The sequence below is a fragment of the Panthera uncia genome, chromosome B4 (assembly GCF_023721935.1).
Source record: "Panthera uncia isolate 11264 chromosome B4, Puncia_PCG_1.0, whole genome shotgun sequence".
NCBI classification, from domain to species: Eukaryota; Metazoa; Chordata; class Mammalia; order Carnivora; family Felidae; genus Panthera; species Panthera uncia.
In genome coordinates, this window is record NC_064809.1 from 77,766,535 (window position 1) to 77,794,103 (window position 27,569).

General features: G+C 43.4%; 1 long non-coding RNA gene across 2 annotated transcripts in view; it reads left to right on the top strand.

The window, feature by feature from the left end:
• The window catches only part of LOC125919136 (uncharacterized), a 112,735-nt gene that overhangs the window by 68,446 nt on the left and 16,720 nt on the right, over window positions 1-27,569 (top strand). The gene's annotated exons all lie outside the window — the stretch shown is intronic.

Consider the following 27,569-nt stretch of genomic DNA (forward strand, 5'->3'; position numbering starts at 1 on the left):
TCTAAGATAGTTATCTTGACATACTCATAAAGGACATGCAAATAATGGAATAGCACATTAAACCAATATGTAACTAAAGACAGCTGGAATAAATGCATTTTAGACATTACTGGAAAGGAAAACTATTTGTGGAAAGAAAACATGGTTGTTCCATGTGCTGCTGAATGTCTTAAGGGAAAGATTGGAGAAGCTTCTTGGAAGAGAGCTTCACTGATATCAAGCAAGGAAAGAGGATATTCTCTTCTTATGGGGTAGGTGAGGAGAGGGGGAGTATCTCTGGTCTATGGAGCAATCTCCTTGACTGAAAATTCAGAGAATGGAAGAAGGTTCATCTGGGAAGTATGATGGGACAGACCAGACACTGGATGTCAAGGAGGGGAAATAGGAGCTTTATCTGGAGCACCTGGGAAAGTAGATCAACACATTTCACTCCCAGCAATCTGTGGTGAAGTCAAAATCCTCGGGTGTTTGAACAAGACACACACATACATGGATGGCCCTAGAGACAGACGGATTCCCTAGTGGGTGGCCCAAACCTTTTTTGCCTTCTCTTGCTTTGGGTGTGATGGGCTAGAGCCCTAGATTAAGTTCATGCCTCTGGGCACTGTCATTTAGAGAAGATAAGAGCGATGAGCAGAGACGCTTATCTTTATGGCTGTTCTTATTTGATTTACATTCTGTTTGTGTGTGCACACGCACGTGTTTTGATCTCTATGCGCCTGTGTGTGTGAATGTGAGTTTATGCGAGTGTGTACCTCTACGTATCTGTGGAAATGCGTTTTATATGTGTATATGGGTTTGCAAAGTGCTTATATGTCTAGGGCTGTGTCTATTGTAAAAGGGTGAGGCTTAATTTTATGTGTGTGTGTATAAAATGGTGGGTGCACTCCATATATATATGGATAGTGGTCAATTTTATATACATGAGGACTTTGTTCACATACCTATTGTATCCATGTTTATATGTATTAACAGGCCTATATCTTAGGCTGTATCTATTTGGGTTACTTACTTTTGTATTTCTTTGCTTTAAGGGGTGAGTTTGTTCATTAATTTACTAACTGTAGAGAGCATACAGTAGAGTAGAGGTACATTTGTATACATGTACGGAAAGTGCACATGCACTTTTGTCTTATGTCAACACATTTATGAACTGTCTGTGTGTATCCTGATTTTCTCATCTAATTTAAAAACCTTTGCATTTTATAACGTTATTTTGAAAGAGAGATAGAGAGAGTGCTGAAGGAACAGAGAGAGAGGGAGAGAGAGAGAATCACAAACAGGCTCCGCACCATCAGTGCAGAGCTCGATGCAGGGCTCCAGCACACGAACAGTGAGATCATGACCTGAGCTGAAATTGAGAGTCAGAGGCTTATCCGACTGAGCCATCCGGGCGTCTCTTGCTTTGCATTTTATCATAAGCTTTCCCAAATGTTTTTGGAAAAAGCAGGAGAACCTAACTAGATTTAGTACAAGCATCTAATGTAGGTATGTCCATGTGGAGTGAAATGCATGCCCTGCTCTTTATCCTTTTGCGATCTCCTCCTTGGAGGCATCTCACCCTAGACATCCCTTGTGCCTATGGAGCTTGGAAAACTACCTGAAACACCCCTTCACCACTATGAATAAATAGCCCATCTCCCTTCCTGGGCTGTCCAACCAGGAAGGAGGGGTAGGAGATAGCCAACCACAGATCTTAAGGTCTAGCTACTTGAGAAGATTTTTCTCTTCTTTTGTCTCTTCCTGGTTTCATCTTTTCTATCCCTCAACCTGTTCTAATCCCTCGAAAGAGAGGACAAGGTTTTTTTTTCCCCAGAGAAACCAGAGAGAGAGAGCAAAGGAGATTTTGCTCCGAGGGAATCTGCTCCCATTTTATGGGGTTTGTCAATAAGGTTCCTTCATTAAGATAGCATCTCAGCAGAATGAAAGAGGCCTCTGCCCTTCATGAAAAGAGTTGTTTTCTCTTGGGGGTGTGTGGGGGGGGCATTAAATAAACCTGTTTTTTAAAAAAGTACCTCTGCAGCAAGGAAATGTGTTATTATTGTAATTGTCTAATGCTAATTATACTTATTACTATAATAACCATTTTGTTGTAACAAATGATGTAATCCTCTTTATTTCTGTCACTGCCAGAGGCGAGTGGTGTGTCTACAGCAAGAGGGTACCTGGGAGTGTTCTTAGTGGGGAAGTGCAATCAATCCAGGGACAGTGAGGGAGCCTGTGCTGGTGAATGGCTTTGCTGCTCTAGGGGTGAGGGATGCAAGGCAGAAGATGTGCAGATTGTTTTCTCCCTACCTTTCCTTCTCTCTGAAATTCCTCATTTTAGGCCCTTTCCTGAAAAGTATTCAACCATTCAGTGAGACCTTCCTTTATTCATTCAACAAACATTTATTTAGTACCTGCTATGCACCATATGTTAGAGTCAGTCATAGCGATATAAAGTAAATAAGATGGGACCTTTACTTCTGAGAAGCCCATGGTCTAGTGGTGGAGACTGATATCCGAACATGATTTTCAATGCAGTAGGATAGGTGAGACACAGGAATGTCTATTTAAAGTGCTGTGAGGACATGTGTGGAAGTCATGATTTAGTCTATATATGGAAGCTCAAAAAGCTGGGTGTTTTGGAGGCACACTAGGAATTTTTAGCACAGAGAAGGGCAGCTTGTCATACCATGGGGAGGGAACTATTAAAGGCATTAAGGCATGCTAAACCTGTGTGTTTTGTGATATTAATACCAATACCAATAATAGCTAATATCACTTCATGTCATGCGTTGTTCCAGACACTCGTGTGTGTCGGCTCACTTAATCTTTGCAACACTATGAGGTAGTGCTGCTGTGAAGGAAGGTTAAATTGAATTAGTAGATGGAAAGCACTTGGAACAGTGCTTGATATGGAGTAGTATTGGCTATTTTAAAAGTTTTATTTTTATTTTTTGAGACACAGAGAGAGAGAGAGAGAGTGCGCGCGCGCATGCACACACATACATGTGCAAGTGGGGGGAGGAGCAGAAGGAGAAGGAAAGAATCTTAAGCAAGTTCCACACTCAGCATAGAGCCTGACGTGGGGCTTGATATCATGACCATGAGATCATCCTGGGCCAAAATCAAGAGTCAGACGGTTAACTGACTGAGCCACGCAGGCACCTGTATTGGCTGTTTTTTATTGTTTCATTAACAGATGCAAAACCTGAGGCTTAGGTTGAATAACTTGTCCAGTTTCACACATACAGTAAGCAAGAAAGCTTGGATTTGGAGCCCGGTTCTGAACAGAGCCCCAGTTTTTAACCACTCTTGTAATTAACAGGTGCATACCAGGGACAGGTAATAATTTGTGATGAGGCTGCCAGATAGTTTGGGGCTAAAGTGTGAATGGCCTTGTGTACCATTAGAGGTTCCTAAACAGAGATCAGGTCTGTGTTTTAGAAAGATTATTCCAGAAACTGGGACTCTGTGGACAAGTGGCATCTAAGACAGCTGGTTCTTACTCTTGATGTGTTCAGCTCAGCAGCTGCTATGACCAATGTGAGCTACAGAACTGCCTTAACTGGCTGCCTGGACATGGACATGGAAGAAAGACAGGTTGAGGAGATTATCAGGTTAACAATATCTAGAGAGAGGGCTAAGCCAAGTTTCCAAGGCCCCATAACTGGGTTGTTTAAATGGGCCACAGTAACATAATGTCGATAGGCCTTCACTTCCCTCGGTGTTAGTAGACACTTCAGGTCTTCTCTATTTCTGGGCTGGGGCCTTGTCCGTCTCATTCACCACTCTATTTCCAGTATCCAGCAGAGGGCCTGGCTATAGGATATGTTCATAAATCCATCATATGAAGGACTATTCACTCTTCCTGGAGCTCTATGTACCCCAAGCTTGGCCTAATGCTCCTACAATTGACTTTTTCACTAACAATCAAAAAGGTTATGCCTCTTGTTCCAAGGGCCCTTCTCTCCATCCCACCATACATGCAGACTAATAATCCCCTTCTTTTTCCTCACCTGTTACCTTAAGTTCAGCCAGTTCCCCTTAGCAGGATTTGAGGAGTGCAACAAAGGGAATAGTGATAATGGTTAACATCTACTGCATGCCTGCCAGGTGCCAGGTACAATCCTAAGTATTTTACATGTGTTACCTAAGGTCTTACAACACCAGTATGAGGAGATACTATCATGATCCTAACTTTACAGATAAGAAAACTGAGCTATGAAGAAGCCAAATAACTTGTCCAAGGTCACATGGCTTTTAAGTAACAGAGCCATATCCAATACACCAGTGCTTCTTAAACCTTAATAAGAGGGTCTTGTTAAAATGTATATTCTTGTTTGGTGAAGCTGTCATGGGGTCCAAAATTCTGTACTTTTTAATAAGCTCCCAAGTGATGAACATGCTGTTGGCCCATGTCCCACATGTTAGGTACTAAGGCTCTACACGTGATTACTTCTCCATATCAACCATTCTCTGACTCGTGTTGTCACGAACTGTCAGAGTTATTTTCTGAATAGATAGGACATTTGCTTAAAACAGTTCTATGAACCATAGGAGTTACCATCCTCCCACACAAAAAAAGGGGGGTTGGCAGATGGATATTGTATTGACACATCTTTGTGCAAAGAGCTGTGAGCACTGGGCAGACTTCATGGGTGTGGGCCCTGTCTCCTGCAGGCTCTGAGTGCACCCTACTTGATGGCCACCAGTGGAGGCACCTCTGCCTCCATTCCACTGAGGTCACTAGTTGAATTAGACCTAGGTATTTCCGGTGAAAGTGTCCCAGCCTCAAGGCTTCTACTGTAGTCTATTGATTGTGCCTCTGGAAGTCCCTAAGCTCAGATGTCTGGAATTCTTTGTTAGCCCCTTCCAAATGCACAAACTAATAGGAGAAGGCAGGAAGTATAGGAGAACAAAGCTTCATGAAAAGAGTAGATCAATCAATTTATTAACAAATATTTATTGAAGCCCTGATATTAAAATACAGGGATTTTACCCTAAACCCCAGCCTCAGATGAGCTGCAGGAATAGTGTCAACTCTCATCTAGTATCTTTTCCTAGTCAATGCTGCCTTCTCCTTTATTTCCCAGCCAGACATAATCCCGAAGACAATTCTAAGGGCAGAGATACATTTTTGGAAGATTAAAAAATGCTGCATTAGAAGTCCAAAAGAAATTATTTTATTTTTCTACTGACTTGGTGAGAGCTGTGTCACAGCTCTGCTGCCTCAGCCAGGTCCCTGGTAGTTGGCTGTAACCTGAACCTCAAAGGTCCCTTCTGATTCTCTGATTTCATTCCAATCAGGCCTGGAGGCCTCTTGGTGCTCAGGTGAACCCTCATGGGCAATTATAGCTCCCCGACAGCTTGGGCTTACTCTTTGTAAATCTTAGGTAGTTCAACTCTTGGAGAGATGGAGCTCCCAGTGGGAGAAGCAGAGACCTGAATGTTGTGGAATTTCTCCGATCCTTTCCATTGCTTCCTATCCCCGTGGCCATCCCTGAAGTCCAGATCAGCACCAGCCATCTGAACGAGGGTTTGCTTTCAGACCCTTCTTCACTTTTCCTATTTAAGTAAAAATTTCAAACTAGGTCATTAATTCATTCAACAAGCACTTGAAAGTGCCTGCTATGAATAACACATTGGGCTAGTTGCCCAAAGGAATATTTAAAAAAATGAATGAGACATAATCATTAGCTTCAAAAATAGCCTAATAGAATAATAATTGTGAGCTGGAGTGTGCACCATGAGAGAGGCACAGATAAAATTCCCTGAGGTCCGAAGAAGAGAGAGCAAATAAAATAATGTGTGCAAAAGGCATTTTTTTAAACTGTGAATATCCCATACATGTAAGTTTTTAAATTCCCAAAGCAAGGAAAACAGAACAAGGTTGGGAATCAGGAGGCCTGGCCCCAGATTAGAGGTTGGCAAACTATGACCCAAGGCCTGTTTTTGTACAACCCTCAAGCTCAGAATGTTTTGTTGTTGTTGTTGTTTACATTTTATTTATTTACTTTAAAATTTATTTATTTTGAGAGAGAAAGAGAGAGAGAGAGAGAGAACACGTGCATACACTCACACATGAGCAGGGGAGGGGCAGAGAGAGAGTGATAGAGAATCCCAAACAGGCTCAGGACTGTGAGCACAGAGCTTACTCAAGGCTCTATCTCATGAACCCTGAGATCTTGACCGGAACCAAAACCAAGAGTCAGATGCTCAACCGACTGACCCACTCAGATGCCCCTGTGTTTTACATTTTTAAAGGGTTATATTAAAAAAGAAACACCAAAGAAGAATGTGCAACAGAGATCACATGCAGCTTGCAAAGCCTCAAATATTTATTGTTTGTCCTTTTATAGAAAAAGCTTGCCAACCTCCTGATCTCAACCAAATTTTACCCTAATTGTATTAACTATGTATAAACCTGCTAAAAAGTTGGAGCTCATCATGTAAGTAAGGGGGGGACTATTCATTAATTGAATAAGATGGCTGGATTTGGTCGCAGTAGGAGGATGAATTGGAATAGGAGAGCGTTTAAAATCCCAATCTTGGGGCAGCTGGCTGGCTCAGTTGGTAGAAGCATGCGACTCTTGATCTTGGGGTTGTGAGTTTGAGCCTCACATTGGGTGTAGAAATTATTTTAAAAATTGGGGTGCCTGGGTGGCTCAGTTGGTTAAGCATCCAACTTTGGCTCAGGTCATGATCTCGAGGTTTGTGAGTTCGAGCCCTGTGTTGGGCTCTGTGCTGACAACTCAGAGCCTGGACCCTGCTTCCGATTCTGTGTCTCCCCCTCTCTCTACCTGTCCCATGCTCATGCTGTCTCTCTCTCTGTCTCTCAATAATAAATAAACATTAAAAAAAAGAAGTTACTTAAAAAATAAAAATCTAAAAATAAAATAAAATAAAATAAAATAAAATAAAATAAAATCCCAATCTAGGGTCTGGAACTAGTGGGGGATATAGATTTGGGAGTCATCAGCACACATTCAGTGATTGAAACTCGAGTGGCTAAAAATCATCCAAGCAGAAGACCAAGGATGAAAACTAGGGAGTATCTACTAGTTAGGAGGGGCTGAAAGGATGAGAGAGCAGTGAAGGAGCCTAAGAAAGTGATCCAAGCGGTAGGTAGAGAGCAAGAGATGAAGAGTATCATAAATAGAGTGGGTTGTTGACAGTGTTGGATGCCAAACAGGGGTAAAGTGGAGCAAAGACTGAAAAGAAGCCATTGCATAGGTCACCGGAGACTCTGTGAGGACAGTTTCGGGAGAGAGGTAGAGTGGAGGTGGGCAGTGCCTTTTAGGATGTTGGCAGTGGAGGGGAGGATGGAGATCAGCTAGTGGGAAGAACACCCATTTTGTCCACCATGCAGGGGTAGTGAGGATCAAATAAATTATGCATGTAAAAGCACTTTGAAAACTGTAAAATACTTACAAATAAAAGGCATTGTGTTATTATAAACTGAGTACTTTCCAGTTCTAAATTTTATTTATTTTTTTTGAGACAGCAAGCGCACGTGAGCAGGGGAGGGGCAGAAGAACAGAGAGAGAGAGAAAATCTTTTTTTAAAAATTTTAAGTTTATTTATTTATTTTGAAAGAGAGAGTGTGAGGAGGGGAGGGGCAGAGAGAGAGAGAATCCCAAGCAGGCTCCGTGCTGTCAGCACAGAGTCTCATGCAAGGCTCGAACTCACTAACTGAGATCATGACCTGAACTGAAACCAAGGCTCTGATGGTTAACTGACTGAGACTTCCAGGCACCCTCTAGTTCTGAATTCTATGAAACTATTTTTCAAAGTTTATAGCTTAGAAGCAAAGACTTTCTATTCCCTGTTATCAATTCTAAACATTCCCTTCTTCAAGGCCTTTCTCAAAGCTAGCTCATCTCCCTAGTGTCTGACTTCCCAGTATGGGACTACCTGTACCAGTTAGCAAATCTGTTGCTCATCTTCCCTGAAAACCTTATTTTCCTTCTCTTCTGAGTCGTCACCCAGGCCATTTGCTTTGCTTTAAGGTTTAAGAATTGCTTGTTTTAGGGGTTGACAGATTTAGCAAATAAAAATGCAGGATGCTATCCATTCATCCATCGATGGACATTTGGGCTCTTTCCATACTTTGGCAATTGGTGGTAGTGCTGCTGTAAACATGGGGGTACGTGTGTCCCTTTGAAACAGCACACCTGTATCCCGTGGATAAATGCCTAGTAGTACAATTGCTGGGTCATAAGGTAGTTCTATTTTTAGTTTTTTAAGGAACCTCCATACTGTTTAAAATTTTTTAAAAATGCAGGATGCTAATTAAATTTGAATTTCAGATAAACGACAAATAATTTTTGGTGTATGTCTCATGCAATATCTCATGCAATATGGGCACATCCTTTATTTTATTTGGCAATGCTGCTTCCTCTACTCTCTTAGTTTATCCAGATGGGTCTCTTCCTTTAGAACTTAACTCAAAGCTCATGATGATTGGCATGATAATTAATAAAAAGACTATAGCCTTGTTTACACAAACAGATTTGGATTCAAACCCTGGCCTTCTACTCACATGTTGTGTGAACTTGATTAAATCTCTTCATTTCTCTGAATCTGTAAGTTATCTTTCAAGGCTTTTGTAAGGATTAAAGTAAACAATATTTGCTTGGTTTGTTTGCTTAGGTCTTACGTATTTATTTAAACCTCCCAATTCCACAGGTAAATTCTTTGCTCTGTGTGCCCTCTCAGCTTAAATACTCGTACCTCCTTCATCTGCATTGCTGCTTAGGTTTTCAGCCTGGGTCAGAGTTCTGGGAGGAGGTCTTGTTTGTCCCATAAATCAGGGGATGATCTATCTGGGCCATTCCTTATAGAACCCATGGCAGGGATCTACCCACAGGGAGTTTCAGGATAAGAATAGACTGCGGGGGGGGGGGGCACCTGGGTGGTGTCCAACTTCAGGTCAGGTCATGATCTCGCGGTCCTGGGTTCAAGCTCTGCATCAGGCTCTGTGTTGGCAGCTCAGAGCCTAGAGCCCCCTTCTGACTCTGTGTCTTGCTCTCTCTCTGCCCTTCCCCTGCTCATGCTCTGTCTCTCTGCCTCTTTCTCCCTCAAAAGTAAAATAAACAGTAAAAATAGAAAGAAAGAAAGAAAGAAAGAAGGAAAGAAAGAAAGAAAGAAAGAGAAAAGAAAGAAAAAAGAAAGAAAGAAAAAAATAGATTGCTGGGCTCTCATGTGTCTGTCCTTTTTCTCTGGACTACTTGGAAGGAACTCAAGGTAGAGTCCCTAGGAAGCTCAAGGGTGAGTCTTACAGCCCACGTTCTGTTGCTACTGCTGTGCTAGCTCTGTACAGGTTTTCTGAGTGGGTTGATAGGGAAGAAGCGCATGGTGAACCCTCTGTGGTGAGGGACGGGGAGTAGGGGAGCCAGAGTAATTACTAATGCTCTTCTCTGTGATTCAGATCAATTATAAATACTGAGATTCATAAGAATCATAGTGATGGGATACAGGCAGAAAGGTGAAGGCCGTGGATTTCCCCTTTAACTATCAAACTCTCAGCCAGAGGGCTCAGTTGGGCTTCCCTGCCTGCCCTCAATACCCCCAAGTGGCAAGTGGGAGGTAGAGTCTGGTGCCCTTGCTTCCTCTTGCCTGAAGCTCACTTGCAACCATCGCTATTGTAATACTACCCACTCTCTCTCACCCTAGCTGCTGGGGGTATGGGTAAGCAGTCAGGTTAGCTAGATCTCCTAGCTCTGATTTTTATTTCAAGCCCAGAAAAAAAAAAAAAAAACCCGCAAAAAAAAAAAAACCAAAAAAACCCTACACCTGACAAAACTCAGTAATAGAAGGTGTTTTCTCCCCCTTCCCTTCTCTGGTCCCCTGGAGCTTATTTCACTGGAAGGGAACGCAGGTTGATGTATTTTTAAATGGCTTTGATTTTATCACCTTGCTTAATGATTTGGCACGTTATTTATTAGATGGGGAGCTTCCCAGAGGGGCCTGGCCCATTAACGTATAAATAATGTGGCAAATAGTTCAATAGAGCCGTAAAAAAAGTGATTTAGAAATAAATTGACCTCTGTTTGTTACATGTAAACGAAGGCCCAGGGTCATAATGTATTTCGTGCCCTTAAGCTGGGTTGGGGTGGGAAGGGATGAGTAGGGGGCTAGTGCAGACACTGGGGAGATTTTTTTTTGTCACAGCTCTTTTTTCCTCTGCCATGTTGAGGGTGTGGCGGATATGATGTGGGCTGCATGTGGTGTGTCTGTGGCAGAATGAATAGATTGATACCTATGGTCTGGGGCAGCAATGCGGTTGGTTGGTAGGGATGGAGATGGGTGGTTTGAGATGGGGGTTTCCTTCAGGACAAAAATCCGTTTGTAATTTTATTATTGAGGAGTTAATATTTAACCCAGGTGTGTGGAAAGTGAAGTAGATGGTTTGAAAAGCAGGCTCTGTCTTGGTACATCCGGGTCACTGTAGTAAGCACCTTTGATGGGGATTTGTGGTTCATCTCTGCCTAGTACAGCATGCAGCACGTAGTAGGTAGTCAGTAAACGTTTACTAAACACATATCCACATATCTCCAGTGATTGTGGTAGGGAAAGAACAGTAAAGATCATTTCTGAAGTAGAGATGTGAAAGAATGGGTATAATAGCTAACATTTACTAATCACTTCACATATGTAGCCTAATTAAATTTTTTTGTGTTTAAGTTGTTAAATGACACATATTCACAAGAGTGTATAAAAATGTATGTGCATTTTAATGAATTAATGTGGCACTTAGAAATGCCCATGCAAATACCATTTATTAAAAAAAAAAAAAAGAATGTAGCCAGGGCCCCAGAACCCCCCTGCTTGTCCCCCCATTTTTTTAGAGAGAGAGAGAAGGCAGGGCAGAGAGAGGGAGAGAGAGAGTCCCAAGCAGGCTCTGTACTGTGAGTGTGGAGCCCGATGTGGGGCTTGAACTCATGAACATGAGATTGTGACCTGAGGTGAAATCAAGAGTCAGATGCTTAACTGACTGAGCCACCCAGGTGTCCGTGTTATGTCCCTTTTTGATCACAATCCTGTCCTTTCTCCAAAGGTAACAATCTTGTATTTTGTAATAATAATTTTATGGTTTTTCATCATGGTTTTGGTACCAATGTATGTATCCTTAAACAATATCATTTTGCTTTTTTTTGAATCTTATATAAATATACTTGAACTGTGTGCATTCTTTTGTGTCTTACATTTTTTTACTCAGCATTTAATTTGTGAGATTCAACCATGTTGTTGCTCATCACTGTAATTTGTTCATTTTCATTGGTGTACACATTTTATAATATGAATATACCATGACTTATCCATTCTACTGTTGATAGACATCTTCACCTTTCAGTTTTTATCACCTGAAAACAGTGCTGCTCTGAACATTCTTAAACATGTATCATAGTGCACCTGTAGCATGTTTTATAGGGTCTATATCTAGTGGTGGAATTTCTGGGTTATAGGGTATGTGAACATTCAAGTTTACTTAGTAATATCAAATTGTTTTCCAGGTAGTTATACCAATTTTCCCTCTCACCAGAGTATCTGAGAGTTCCTGCTGTTCTAGCATTCTTGCCAAACTCTTAGTAGCCCTAGAATTTTCCAATTTAAGTTTTACAATATCATATCAAATTGGAATTATTATTATTCCCATTTTACAGATGATTAAACTGAATATCATGGTGTTTCAGCAACTTGCTCCAAGTTGTATAACCGGTAAATGGCAGAGCCAGTATTTGAACTTGAATTTGACTCCATAACCCAGCTTTTAATCTCTATGTTTATATTTTGTCTTGATGATGAATACTTGATAGATTTTGGATAAATTACATAGAAAATATTTTCTGCACATTTAATTTTGTTAAACAATTGAAACATTTTTTGTTATGTGTGAAATGGACTATCCCTCTTATGCTTAGTACCAACTTGTGTAGTGGGAAAAATGGCTTGTTTCAGATTTGGGGTGGGATAACCATTTAAGATTAAATATTTAATCTTGAATATGAAATATTTGTCAGAGAGTATCTGACATGGAGTTGACTGTAGGATGTCCAGATGAAGCTTCCAGAGATGATCCAGACCATCCCTCTCTAAAGGCAGGTGAAATATCTGTAAACAACTCTTGGGTGAGGGACTCCACCCAGGAGCCAGAAAGTCCTTTTTTCATGCTACTTCAATTCCTGCTGCTGTTTCAACTCATTCCCTCTAGTTCATTCTTCCAAAGAGAACCCTTAATACATGATCAAAGGCCCCCTTTCTGGTTTCAGGGTATCATGTTGGCTGGGCAGAGTTTCCAATAGAGTCAGGGCTTTAGGATGTCTTTCATCCCAAGAGCTCAAAGCCTCCCACGGACATTAACCCATTAATCACCATGCTGCTCTGTGAAGTTGAGAACAAGTCAGTGGGAGCCTCCCCCGCTTCCCAGGTAGAGAAACTGAGTCCATGACTTGTCCAGAACTGCCCAGGGAGTCAGGGTGGAGCCAGGAAAGGAACTCAGGTGTCCAGGGAGACCATCTCCTCCACTGTTAGTGAATCAGGGCTCCAGTTTTCTGCATATTCAGCAGAAAAAAGGACTCATGATTGAATGGTGAAAATTGAAGCAAGTGTTACAGGACATCAGAATCCTGGGATCACTGAGCCAGACAGCCTTGCCCAAGGAGACATGCATTCTTCAAGACCAGGGCCAGGGTTTTTACTTCTGTCTCATTGATGTGCCTGGTAGACTATGTCCAGTACATGGAAGGCCCTTGATAACTATTAAAGCTGAGTGAGTGTAGAAACAAGCAAGTGGCAAGATGCCTGAATTTGTCTTATTATCTGGGCCTCCTCCCTACTCCCAATTTTTCCTTCTAACAAGAACATCTTTGGGAAGGGGCATGAGGAAATGAACCTTCAGCTCAATGTCGCTGGGTGGCACATGAGCCTAGACAGAGCAGTGGGTAGAGAAGCCTTAGGTCCACAGGCTGGGAACGGAAGAGAGAGGGGTGGAAGGAGTTCCTGAGACTCACTCTTACTTTGCCTGAGAAGATCTATAAATGAAACTAAATTTTAAGCTTATTTCAAGAATTCTGTGAGTTCCTGCCCCTCACCTGCCAGTGTAGTCATCTGGGACAGACACCTTTGCCAATTATAGCCTTTATCCATTCCATGGCAAACAACAGAGCTCTGGGCCTCGTGACCAGATAAAAACATGAGTTTTGTTTTCTCCATGTCCTCATCATTTTGTTGACATTCTCAGTGGATTGCTGTTTAGAGGAAGCAGTGAGCATATGTCACTTTAAAATATGTCGTTCTCAGGCACCTGGGTGGCTCAGTGGGTTAAATGTCTGACTTTGGCTTGAGTCGTGATCTCGTGGTGTGTGGGTTTGAGCCCCACATAGGGCTCTGTACTGACAGTGCAGAGCCTGCTTTGGATTCTCTCTCCCTCTCTCTCTCTGCCCCTCCCCCACTTGTGCTCTCTCTCTCTGAGTGAATAAATAAACTTTAAAAATTAAAAATAAAATAAAATAAAATATGTCATTCTCGGGGTGCCTGGGTGGCTCAGTCAGTTAAGTACCTGACTTAAGCTCAGGTAATGATCTCACGGTGGGTTTGAGCCCCACGTTGGGCTCTGTGCTGACAGCTCAGAGCCTGGAGCCTGCTTTGGGTTCTGTGTTTCCCTCGCTCTCTCTGCCCCTCCCTGGCTTGTGCTCTGTCTCTGTCTCTGTCTGTCTCTCTCTCTCAAAAATAAATAAACATTAAACAGAATAAAATAAAATATGTCATTCTTAGTGTGCTCACAGATCACAAAATCAAAGACTCTTCTAGGACTAGAGGACCTCCCTAGTCATGGCTTATGCATCCCTGTGTGTCAGTAGAAGATGTCTACCTCAGTTATGGGATGAACTGGAGGAGAGTTATCTGTTTAGAATGTGTATGTGAGACTCCTTAGGTACATCTCTACACATGACTGGATGTGTATTTGCAAATCGATTTACCTATTGTATGGAGGAATCTCTGTGAGTGAATATGTCAAGAGAGGGGACATCCACATTTGTGTAGGCGACTTTGCTCCCTTTGCTAGCACCTCGTGTAGCTTTTCTCTATCTTCAGACCCTCCTTCCCTTCACCTCCCCAGTAGGTGCTAGTTGGCAGCTCCTGAAGAATCTTGAGGCTGGGGTTGAGGATATTTGCTCCCAATTCTTCTCCTGGCATGTCTTTATTTCAGCCACCCATCTGATCCCATCCCCATCCCTAGAAGGGCTTCCCGCTGCCTGCGTTTATCTCCCTGTTTTATGATGTCATTTAATTAGCTCGCACATGGTGGTTTTATGGGACAAACACGGCCTTGTTTGCCTTATAACTGGATTTCACAGCTCTGTGGGGACAGGTCAGAAAATCTCAGGCCCGTGGTGTGTGGAGTTCAAGAATACTGTATCTTTAGGAACCCTAGGAATTTTGGGAAGGGTCTGACTTGGAGTTCTATCTTCCAAACACTAGAAAAAAGTCCCCTGTCACTTCTCCAACTCCCCATCCCATAGCATGTGAATTAACCTTGCTGGGGAAGTGGGAAGGCTGTGCCAATCACAGCCAAGGAGATACCAATTCTTTTGCTGTCCTGAATCTCTGTTGCCTGTGTGACTGTCCTACTACTTGTGGCCCATAGATAGAGTGACCGCTCATAGGGTAGTTATCAGCCTTCTGAACATCAACTTTTGGGGAATGAGATGTGGATACTGTAGGGCATATTCTAAAATAGGGACCTGTGAGCTCAAGGTCCCCAAATGAAAAAAATGGAGAGAATCTTATTCCTTTAACAGAGGGCCTAGTGGGACAATTAGGGTGTTGAGGAAGCAGGGTTCATCCACATGTTAACTAGGGAATTGGGGCTACTCTTCATGCAAATTTATATTGGGACTGCCATGTGCTGTTTTTGGTTTGTGGTTGTTGTTTTGTTAGCTTCTTAGGTCCGGAAGGCCTGGGAATATATAAGAATGAACTATCCAGAACCATTCTAGAAAGAGGAGTTCCATCTGATTTTCCTATATCTCCAGTGAAGGAGACCCTGCCCTCTGCTTCCATGTATGCCTTTTGTGGGAAGCAGCTTTTCCTTCTCCTCTTGCCCACCTCACCAAAGTATCTATACATGCACCCTTAGAAATGTCCATGAGCAATTTCTTGGTCAATACACTATTCTTTTTTTTTTTTTTACACTATTCTTTTCTCAGCCTTGGACAGCACATTTCTTTGGCTTGGTGTTGGTGAGTAACCAGGTACGTGTGTGTGAAATATACATGGGAGCGAGGGATGGGCTGGAGGATCCCCGGGCAACTTCTGCTTTTTCATTCCCCCATTGCCCTCGTCCACCTCTCTGCCCCTCATGGATGAGATTCTCAACCTCAGGCCCTCACTCCTGCTCTCCCTTTACTGTTCTTCACCCTCCCCTTACTGTGGCTCCCACCGTTCATGTCTCCTTCCTTGGCCTGTCCCTGCATAGGACATCCCTTTGGGCCCCTCATTCTGAAACCCATCAATCTTGTTTTCTCCAAAACCACTGCAGAAAGATGGATAAGAAAAGTAGCCTGGAAACAGGTAAGCAGTGCTTCTAAAAGGGAAACTGAGGCAAGTATCAGTCTGGGGTTGGGAAGAATGTTAAGATAGAGTAGCAACTGGGGGAAGAGCATGCTAAATTGTAACTATAACTAAGTAGAAATTTAAAAATCCTAATCTCAGATACAGAGACTTATTTGAATATGATATGTCTTAAATGGGGTATTCTAAACATCACTCCCCTGCTGGAATCGCCTGATCTAGTTCTGCCTAGATGCAAAAGGTTAGACCAGATGAATCCTAAACTCTCAGAGGAAGGAAGGACTCAATCTCTCTAGGGCCTCTGTTTCCAGAATCTTCCTTGTCAGGATATCTTCAGAAAATGTAGCCAAAATCCCTCCTGCTGCTGCTTGTAACACGTTAGGAGTCTGATGATGAATATAGTTCATCTTGACTGTCCCCTCCTCCCTGGGAGCTTGTGACAGCACATCTCACCAAAAAACCATTAGGTTCTGAAAGTGTTGGGACTGGCCCTGGCATGTCTTTGCCCTTCTGTGCTGTCCTATCTCCGGATGACTTCAGAGAAGGTGAGGGTGGTGTTCAATGGATGCTCCCGCCTCCCCCTCCTCTTTCTTCTCAATCGCCAATATATTTTCTCTGACAGTTTGCACAGATAGTTAAGATACCGTGTAATTACTGTTGCATTTGAAAGCCAAACATGATTTATATCTGACAAGCTCAGTCATCTTTGGGATGACTTGGGATGTGTGTGTATGTGTACTTTGTGTGTGTGTGTGTGTGTGTGTGTGTGTGTGTGTACATATGTTGGTTATGTCTTTCTGTGGGAGCAGAGTAGGTATTGGGCCCTCTGCCTCTCTCCCCCACTCAGTTACCTTCTTTTACTGAATCAAGAAACTGGAATATACAGAGCACTGGAAGGAGAGGCAACATCCCTATTCTCAGGAGGCAGATGGGACTGATATGATACCCGGGACAACAGCAAACACACAGACAGAGGGGATGAGGGCATTGGTGGAGGATGGAGAAATACTACTGGAAGCAATATGGGTGACTTATCGACAGAGGACTTCCTTCAGGAGGGGCTGGTGGGGGGATGTTTGGAAGAAGTGGATTAGCACCCAGAGAAAGGAAAGGTGGGTGCCTTGGAGGAGAGAAAGAACCACCTTTAAGGTAAAAGAAGAGAACCTTGCAGGGAAGGAGGCAGTTTTGTCTAGCTGGAAGGACGTGTCTGAATGAGGGGGTCACAGGGAAGGGGAGGGTTGGGAGGAAGCTTATACCAGTGGGCAGGGGGGTGGTCAAAGCACTGTTGATCTTTCATCAAACTGTTGTCGGGAGGCATTTGGTCAGCACCTTTGAAAGCCCAGATCTGGGGTGATGGGGTTCTGAGGTGGGAGACTGGGCTTGAAGATAGCAGGGGTTATATAGCAAGTGGGGAGGGCAACTAACAGGAGTGGGGATGGAAGACTAGAGAAGCCACCACCAGGGCCTTCCTGAATATTGCTTCTGAGCTTTGTGACAGGGAAAGGTAACTGCTTCTTTTCCACTTCCCTTCGAATTTCAGTAGGAGAACTTAAAGTTGGACAAGAGAAAGGATTGTATAATTTCCTAAAGCAAAATGCACCACTGCATCATTTCTGTGCCCTAACACAGGTTTGGCCCGTGAGGAGGGTGCTTGGCTTTAAGGCAGAAAGATGCACAGGGATAGATAGGGCTCATCTTCAGCCCCTGGGGTAGAGTGGGAGTGGGGGTGGTTGGTGTTCTTAAGTTTTGCTCTTGGCGTCTCTGGCTCAGGCTTCTGTCAGTACAGACCTGCATCCCGGCCCCGCCCCAACTGCTGATTATACCCCTTGGGATGCATCATTGCTAGGAAAGCAGATGTGCCAGATGTGACATGTTTGAAAGAAGAAAAAATCCCTTACCTCTGAGCCTTGGGGAGAGCTGCTAATCACCGTCTTGCTGCTGCTCATGGAGAGGGCGGGGCTCAGGTGGGTTTTATGCCAGCTTCGAACTCTCCTAGCCCCTCTGCAGGAGGATCTCCAAGTACCTATGGAGCCAGATGTGGAAGAAGGAGACTTGGGAGAGGAGGAAGAGAAACTGAGGCCCATGTTAAATGGAAAAGATTTTGGTTGCTCAGTAGCGGGTGGGTGCCAGCTAGTTTATTGTTCTGGGTTGAGCAATTTATGTAAGAAGGTGTTGGTGTGTGTGTGCATGTATGTGTGTTTCTAGGAATTCAACCCAATGGCATCACTTCGGTTTATCTAGCAACTTCTCCTGGAAGACCTCTGTGACTTGCTGAGAGCCCTCCTGCTCCAGGCCCTCCTACTGCTCCGCAGTCTCTCCTAGTTTTATTTTCCTCCTCTCCTCAGGAATTGAGCTCAGAACTTGCAGTATGTCTTGTCCTTTGCCTGAGGGGAGCCTCCTGAGCCTTGCTGACAGATGTCTCAGTCTGGGAAGCTCCAGCATGCTTTGCTTAGTGTCTCTCCGCCAAGACGGCGCCCGAGGTACCCAGATGTCAGGGCCCCAGTGCTTCAGCTATTCCCCTAGCCATTTCCTGATGCTGATGGGATAGAGGAACAGTTCCTTTGATAAGACTAGGAGGGGCTTAGGAGAAGAAATACAAGAAAGACTCTTGGGTGCACTAGAAACTTCTAAGTCTGAGGTCAAGGTAAAGTCACACAGTACTGCACAGTGCCTAGAGAATGGACATAATTGTTCCATGGTATCTACAATCCTTAGGAATGTAGTTGACTCCAAAAAAAAAAAAAAAAATCTCTGCTCAGATTCCTAGGAGGTGATTCTTGATTACATCTTTCCTTAGGTGTTGACATTTTCTATTTTCTAAACCAGATTATAACTCTTCTAATCTGAGCCCAAAGAAAGTGGACCCACCACTAAGACATCTAGGCTAACCCTAGGACCTTAATGCATGTAAGTAAAATAGTAGAGTTCTATTGTCTCTACCAACTAAAAGTCCACTGACTAAACCAAATTCCAAAGTAGCTCTATCCCAAACCCAATCCTTAATCCTGATCCTGAAATTAAGCCTAACTCAAATCCCAATTCTGCTCCCCTCCCCCGCTTTCACTGCATGGAATGATTTCAGGGGAGGAGGGGTTGGGGAGGAGAGGGCAAGATGAGGAATGCCTCTGGGGAGAAGGAGGAGGAGGAGATCCAGCCAGAGCGACCTAGAGGAGCCAGTGTGGTATCTGGGAGCCTGGGGCATGATCCCGGTACCTGCCAAGCCATGAGTCACGACATCATTCTCCATGGCATTTTGTTGGGGGTGTGTCTGGGCTGGCACCTGGTAAACAGCCTTGCTTGGAATGAGGTGCTTCCCCTCTGCCCCTCTCCCTAGTTTGGGGACAAGAGAGAAGTCTTCTGTCCTGAGGGTCCTTCTTTTCTCTTTTCTTTGAGATTTCGCAAGACTCAAGCAAAGCAAGAGGAAAGACTTGGCACTTTGTCATTAGTTGCAAAGAGATCATGGAGAGACTAAATTACTGAGAATGCAGAGTCTAGAAGCTTCCAAATGTGAGGTGACCTCGTCCAGCTCCCTGAGCGTCATCCCCCTCAGGGACGCAGAGTTGCTCCACTTTGCCCTGTGCCCTCTCATGACAGGGCTTATGCTCTACCACACCTCCCTTCCACTGTAGCTATTGCCCAAATCCAGATAGGCATCCAGGGTGGCTGGATAGAGATCTTTATGGGAGTAAACCTGTGCCTGTGGATGAAATAACAACCGGAAACACCTGGAGCTTTTTCCTGAACCTGGTACCTCTCCCCGGCTAACTTGAGTCATGATGTGTCACTTTTCTGTCTATCTGACCCTTACTCTTGGGAAGGGAGAGAAGGAGCAGGACACTAATGACTGTCTCCTGATGTTAAGGCATGATTAGGACCATTATTGTTTAGTCCTTGGGCAAGCCAGACAACCATCAGCCTGACTCTAAACACATGTAGTTCAAGACAGTTGCTATCCTCAGGGCTCATGGAAGCTCCACTCCTCCCCCCCTCTATCCTTAGCCCACAACTGCCAATCCTGCTGTAACCACTGTAGATAGGACTTGGGGGAAGGGGGTTGGTGTGCCTGGTTCTTTGGTGTATTCCCTCTAGGCCTCATTTTCATGCCTGGAGCAGAATTTACACTCCTCTCCCATTGCAGATTTAGCTCTTGTCCCAGCCTCCTCCACAGGGTTTGGAGGCTAAAAGTCCTCTAAAACTAACTAGGAAGTGACAGTGGTAGGTATTAACATACATTTCTTTATGAAAGACTGCAAAAGCTCCATTCTTTGAATGACACACAAAACTCACTTTAACCAAGCCTGACTCCCAGGTGCAACCCACTTGGAAAAGACCAGCATTCCAGTTTGTTGAGGATTTCAAATATGTAATATGATTTAGAAAAAAGTCAAAATATGGGAGTCAAAGGGGCTTGGGGTCAGAGTTCCTGCCAGCTGCCTCCTTTTTCTTTCTTATAATGCTGAAATATTATAGTAATAATAATAACTAACATTTAAATGGTATTTTACAGAGGTACCTTGGGGGCTCAGTCGGTTGAGTGACCAACTTCAGCTCAAGTCATGATCTTGCAGTTTATGAGTTCAAGCCCCATATGGGACTCACTGCTGTCAGCCTGTCAGCGCAGAGCCTGCTTTGGATCCTCTGTCCCTCTCTCTCTGTCCCTTTCCCGCTTGTGTTCTCCCAAAAATAAAAATTTTTTAAATGGTATTTTACAGTTCCAGGGTATTTTCATTTATAATCATACAATAACCTTGTATGCTTGGAATTCTTACCCTCATTTTACAGACAAAGAAACAGAGTACTTACATGATTTCCTTAAGGCTATGGAACTAGTAAGCAATAGAGGTGGCATTTGATCAAAGTCTAGTGACTGTTGTCAGGCTGTCGAAGATCATATGTCCAACTATCACAAGAAGAGTTAGGAAACCCTTTCTGAAGAATTTCCAGGGTGGGGAATACAGTTTCTAATGAAATCATAAATGCGTTCCTAATTCATAGGTTCAGGATAAGATGGTCTTGGTGTGACTCCCCCCCCCCCCAGAAATGAGGTATAAAAAACTAAATCTAACCCCATTGTCAAGACAATATTAAGAAAACTGGGGAAGACGTGCCATCATATGCAAGCTAATAATATTTTATTGATGAAAATTTGGATGTTCTAATGAGTGTGATTTAGAAGGAAACTCCAGAGGCTCTAGGTCACCATTTCTAGTCCATACAGTCAACATGTGGATGCCCTGTTCTTAAACAATCAGAGGAATAGGAGCCCACTGCAATTTTTGATCCACCTGCCAATTTTATCTTAGCCTGATCTAAATCTCTTTTGCTACCTTCTCACTAGATCTGTTAGTGGGATTGGGGGTAGGGGGGATATTTCTGCCTGTCTGTTTATCTCTCTCTATCAAGATTTGGAAAGCTGTCTAGAAGCTTCTAGTGTAATATCCACTTATGGGTTTATAAATAATTCATTCTTTTCAGGCTTCTTCAGCCTAAATAATGTCAACTCCCCTGGCTTTTTCTTCTCACATCCAGCTTTTGAATAATACTGGTTGTTTCAGGTCTTTCAGAGAGGTCAAGTCTCCTAGAATATGAAGTGCTATTATTTCCTTCCACTCTGATTCGGGCTGTTCTTGCTTTTGCTTCCTTGTTGTAAACACTTCCCAACAGGACTTCCCTCCTTCGATTCTCTCCCTCATAACCATCCCAAACTCTGTTGTTGTCTCCCTAAAACATGGTCCTAATCATGCCACTTTTCTTCTCTGCTCCATAGCTACCTTGTTGAGTGCACACTATGTGTCAGGCACTATCACTATACTAAGTGCTCCATATGCATCATCTAATTTAATCACCACATCAACCCTATGTAGTATGCACTTTTGTTTTCTCTGTTCAAAGTTGAGGAGACAGAGACACAGAGTAGTTATAGAACCTGCTGTGTCTCATGACTGGAAAGAGGAGAGCTTAGATTTAAACCCAGACCTTTGCAACCCAGAGTTCATGCTATCCCGATACTGTCTGTATATTTTTAAATGTATCTGTCATGTCTCCTGATGACAGGACCAGTGATATCTGTCATATCAAGTGCTCGGACACCACCCTATTTAGTAATGTTCAATAAATGCTTGTTTATGATTATGATGATGTAGGGAAAAAAAGCAGTTCTTGGTGAACATGATAAGGAAGGGAGAATTTTAATTGTGATTATCCAATTTGCTAAGGAGAACTTAGACTTCTTGTTTCATGTGGACTTTGCTGAATCCATTTCAAGAGCCCCAACTGTGCACAGAGCTCTCAATTCAGTGGAGGAATCCTCTAGGAACAAGACTTAGTTTCTGTTCTTGGGGAGCTCCCAGGCTAATGGAGCCCCCAGACACAGGCATTTTTATGGAATTTGCATGACTGTTGCAGGTTCAGACACCACCTAACAAGAGGTTGGACGCTCTGTTTTGCATGATGATAGAGAGAGATGGTAAAAGAGAGACTACAGATACTCTTTGGTGTCTCTAGCTGTCCTTCAAGACATGTAGCCTGGCTGCAGCACAGAGAATTTGGGCCATGTGGATTGCCTCCACTGGTGGTCTCCAGTCTGCCACTTAGCAAGGTGAGGGGAAGGGCAGTGATGATTTACTCTAGAACAAGGTAAAGAGGCTGAGGGGACAGGGAGAAGCTGCTTACAGTTGCAGGGCAGCAGAACCGAAACTACAGCCAAGGTCTCATATGAACCCACCTGAATGTCTTGGCTTCACGGGGGTAGTGGAGATAGAGAGGTAGCCCCATTTCCATGTCAGAATGGCTCCAAACCCTGTGTGTCCTCCTAGCTCTCGCCACATGCACTTTGCTTCACTGCCTGCCCTGAAGCAAGAGCTGAGGTCTCAGGTTTTGGGGAAAGTGAGGTGCAGCGTCGCCTGACAAATGGGTGGGTCCCCCCCACCCAGTTTACAAGCCCAGGGTGGCTCCCTCCTAACACCCTCCCTCTCTTTATGGCTCTGCCGCAATCTTTGATGTCTTCTTCTGGTGAAGTGGTTCTGGGGTAGAAAGAAGCCAACCTCAGCCAAAGATGCCCCGCGCACAGTGGTGCTCAGGCCAGGGAAGGGGCTCCAGCGAGGAGGTCAGGGATTTAGCATATGGAGCTGTCAACCGGACAAACTGACACAGAGTGTCTTTTCAGATCTGTGTCTCTTTGGGAAATATCAGTGTTATATTCGGTCTCTTTCATGGTGATAGAAAGAATATGCTTGGGCTTTGGAGTGACCCAGACATGGTTCAAACCATAGATCCTCCACATTTGAGTTTTTTGACCTTGGGCAACTTACTTGACCCTTCGAGCTTCAGTTTCCAAATCTGAGTTGAGTAATAGACAATTCATCTCACAGGATGTCATGAGAAAGGACTAAAATGTGTACAGAAAGTGCACAGTAGTGTCTCATATCCAAACTTGCTCCGGTAATTAAAAGATAAGCTCCTCTGTGTGCAGGGATCTCACTGGCTTGCTCTCCTTCATATCCCTCTCCCTTCTCCAGCACCATAGGCCTCTCTGCCCTTTCTCTGCTTGGGTGGAATGGCGTTTTCACTCAAGCATCCCCCCCTTTCCTCAAAGATGCACAAATCCCAGGATCTGCACTGATCTTCTCTGTCATCAGCAGGCCCCCATCTCGAAAGCCATTTACCTGGAGAATCCTGTAAACAACCTCCTCTTCATAGTTGGCAGTTTTTCCTCTTCTCTGCCATGCTCCCTCTCTCCTCCATTAAAATGATTTTATTTGCTTTGCTCCTATTCTTATCCATCTATAATTTTTATTTTATAGTCACTCCATAATGGTCTGGGGCCATCCCTACTGAATCACCAACGGGTCTTACTTTAAGATTTAATTTGGTTTTATTAAAATTACCAAAATTCTCCCTGGGCAGGTGTAGACCTGGCCAGGGCAAAGCTCTCTAGGCTGTTGACTATGAGGTCCCTCCCCACTGGTAGATTTCCAGGCTCTTCAGTTTTTCATTCAGCCACAGCAGGTGAATGTTCCTGGTGCAGGCAGAGAGAGAGAGAGAGAGAGAGAGAGAGAGAGAGAGGGAGGGAGAGAGGGAGGGAGAAAGCGCACACACTTGCTTTACTTTGCCTTATAAAGTCTCAGAAAATGGGTTTCCCACTCCCACTACTTTTACCTATCCACTTCTGCACTTTTTTGAAGGAAGAAAATGTTCATCCACCTTCCTTTTGCCTTTCTAAAATCATAAATGGGTGCTCCTGGGTGTCTCAGTCAGTTGAGTGTCCCACTCTTGATTTTGGCTCAGGTCACAATCTCTAGGTTAGTGAGATTGATCCCCACAACAGGCTCTGCTTTGACAGCACAGGGCCTGCTTGGGATTCTCTCTCTTTCCCTTTCTCTCTCTGTCCCTGCCCTGTTTGTGTGCGCTCTCTCTCTCCCTCAAAAATAAAATCAATACACTTTAAAAAATCATAAATGGATCCCAGGGTATCTGATGTAAATGCAATTGAGATCAGTGAATGCATCTCAAGTGTCAGGATTGTAGGGAGGAAACATGTACATGGATGTGTGTGTGTGTATGTGTGTGTGTATGTCTAAATGTAGCTTGGAGAGTAGATGTCTCCCATTTAGCTGTGAGAACATAGATCTACACTGCCTAGGGAAAGAGCTTCAATGTATTTTAAGTGGCTAAAGAAGCTGCCCACTATTAGCCACTATGCCTGCCCTTGGGAGTATAGACACATTCTATGAAAATGTAATCTTTGGTGTGAAGTCAGTGACAGTAATAGGTTTTAGCTCCTTTACATCTTCACTTTTTCTTTTCAGGGAAATGGGGTAGGAAAAGCTTGGGAAAAATAGGATTTTCATTTAGATCTTCCAATACGTTACTTATTCTCTTAAAAAAAAAAGAGATCTTGGGGTGCCTGGGCGGCTCAGTCGGTTAAGTGGCCGACTTTGGCTCAGGTCATGATCTCGCGGTCGTGGGTTCGAGCCCCACGTCGGACTCTGTGCTGACAGCTCAGAGCCTGGAGCCTGTTTCAGATTCTGTATCTCCCTCTCTCTGACCCTCCCCCGTTCATGCTTTGTCTCTCTCTGTCTCAAAAATAAAAATAAATGTTAAAAAAATTAAAAAAAAAAAAGATCTTCGTTAGATGCATAAATTTCAGTGATAGGGCCGTTGGACCCAGAAAAAGTAGAAGAGGAAATAGGATTCAAAGAAAATGAAAATAACAAAAGAAACGTCCTGAATTAGATGTCTTCTATTTACCTTGGTGGATGATCACGGACTGTCCCTCAAGGCCGCCAATACATGTAGATCCCTTTGAGAGGTAGAATGCAGGATGAAATCCCTCCCATCCCAATTCCATGGACATCTCTGTTTTGTTCCCATGTCTGAAGAGAGACATTTTCAGTTAATAAAAGAATGTGCCTCTGTCTACTTTCCCCTCCCTGCCCCCTCCATAGTCCTAGGATGCAGGTGAGTATTTGCTCACTTCTGTCTGTGTATCCACATCCCAAATACCTCCTAAGGAGCCAGGGAAGAACTCTACAATGGGAACCATGAACAGTGCATGAAGCATGAGGCATGAACAGTGCATGAACAGAACAGTTACTAGAGAATCTCATAAAAGTCGGTCAGAGGGCTGTTGGGCTCAGAGCTCCGTTTTGGTCTCAACTTCTGCTCCCTGCCTACAGTTTTGCTTGGCTGGCATCAATCGACGCTGAAGCTGCCTGTTGCTTTTAAGGGAAGAGGGACTACAGCTGGGGTGATGAAGAGTTAGTTTCCCACCCGGAACAGTGGAGGGTTTCCACCTCTCCCGTAAGGACCCAATTTTGAATCTAGAAGGTTGAATGAGAAACAAGACCGTTTGAGGTAGCCTAACACCAGGCATTTGAAAATAGACATTTTTTTCACCATCCTTCTTTTCCTTTAAAAAAAATAATGTAACTTGGAAGAATATGATTATCCTAAAACATTTTTATTTTTTAATTAAAGAGGGTTCATTATGCTACCCGTCTCATCTCGTCCCAGAGGAGGGAAACCCTGTGTTCAGCAAGTTTGCTAAGAAATAATTATAGGTTCAGATCTTCCCCAGGCCCCGAAATTCAATTAAAAAAATTTTTTTTGTTTTAAGTTGCTTGCAAGTCACATGGTGTGTATGTGTGCACGCGCGTGTTCGTGTGTGCGCGCACGCCCCAGTTCTCCTCGTAACTGCTCTGGGAATGGGTTCCCGGATGTAAGGCTTCTAAAAGACAAGCATCCCCCTCCCCCCTCCCTGACCCACTTCCAGCCCAGTTTCTTCAGCCGTATCTTTGTGAGCGGGTATTAATAGGGTGAAAAATGTTTCTGTGAAAGGAACCTTACTTTGTTTTGTGTTGGTTTGTTTTCGGCTAGCATTGCCCTGATCGTCTCCCAGCCCCCAATCCCTGGGATACCTCTTATACTGAATCCCTTATACTGAATTAGGTCAGTGTACATAAGTGGCTCTCAACGCTCACTGTGGATCAGAATCAGCTAAGGGAACGTTTAATCAGCGTAATGCCTATTTCAGGATGTATGGATTCAGCTGGTGTGGAGTGGGGTCTAGGCATCAGCATTTTTTAAATATTTATTTTTGAGAGCAAGAGAGAGAGAGCACGAGCAGAGAAGGGGCGGAGAGGGAGGGTCAGAGGATCTGAAGCCGGCTCTGCACCCTACCAGGGAGTCCCTGGGCGTAGGTATTTTTTAAAACTCCTCGGTGCTGGTGTGCAGCTAACATGCAGGGTTAGGGACCCAGTGGTGGGGATTTGGTGATTAGTAAAGACACGCAAACACGGTCATGAAACCCAAATTCAGCTGCCTAATTTGACTTTTTGGCTCATTGTATAGTTATTTTAAATAATGTAAGTGTAGGGGCAGAGTGCTTATCTGTCACTTCTTTTTTTAATTTTTTAAATTTAATTTTTAATTTTTTTAAATTTACATCCAAATTCGTTAGCATATAGTGAAACAATGATTTCAGGAGTAGATTCCTTAATGCCCCTTAACCATTTAGCCCATCTCCCCCTCCCACAATCCCTCCAGTAACCCTCAGTTTGTTCTCCATATTTATGAGTCTCTTCTGTTTTGTCACTTCTATCCAAACTCTGAGTTACAGTTAAACTTGGGTGGGACGGAAAGTCATGGTTGCTCCCCTCTTCCGTCATTCCAAGAGAGGGGGCCGTTCTATTGTAGGACTGTTCCAGTTTACATAAAGAAAAAAGATTATTTAGAGAGGTTATTGTATAGAGGACAGACCCTGCAGGAACATTCCAGGAACTTGGGCAGCATTTATGGGTTCATTTAAGCCATGATCAGCCTTCTCCCGGGTTTAAAGAAAGTAGCTAAAACCCCAGGCTTCAGGGTACAAACCCTCCTGGCAGCCAGGAATATGAGAAGAGAGAAGGCAGGACTGTGTGAGGCCAGATTCACACTAGATAATAAACCAAAACAGACATGTCTAATAGAAATCCAATAAATGAATTAATAAAATAAATAACATAAATGTGCCTATGAATCCCCATATATCTCAGCATATAAACATATATAGGTTATATATATTGGTGGCTTACCTAATGTTTATGTGCATGTGCATAGATTTAAGTAGAGTGGTATATAAATATATTTATATAACCTCACTAGCTCTGTGGGGCATGGAGGTAATTATGCAGATTTCTCAGGCATAGGTTTTGGAAATTGTAGCTATTTTCATATTTTGACTGAAAATTTCACTGATATCTTGATGCTTCCAAGTACTTAGATATATCAATTATGTATATATTTTCTATTTTGTAGGTAGATGTTTGTTGTCCATATAAACTTTTTTCAGAGAGAGGGTACTAAGTCTTTATGGATAGCCAGAGTGAGCAATTCAGACTCAAATAATCTACTTTGGGTCTTAGCTAATCTGTGCTTACAAATTATGTAAACCAGTTCTAAAACCTTTACTTATTTGGTGTTACGTAGAGGTTCCCCCTAAAAATGTGAACCAGTTGAATGAACTTCAT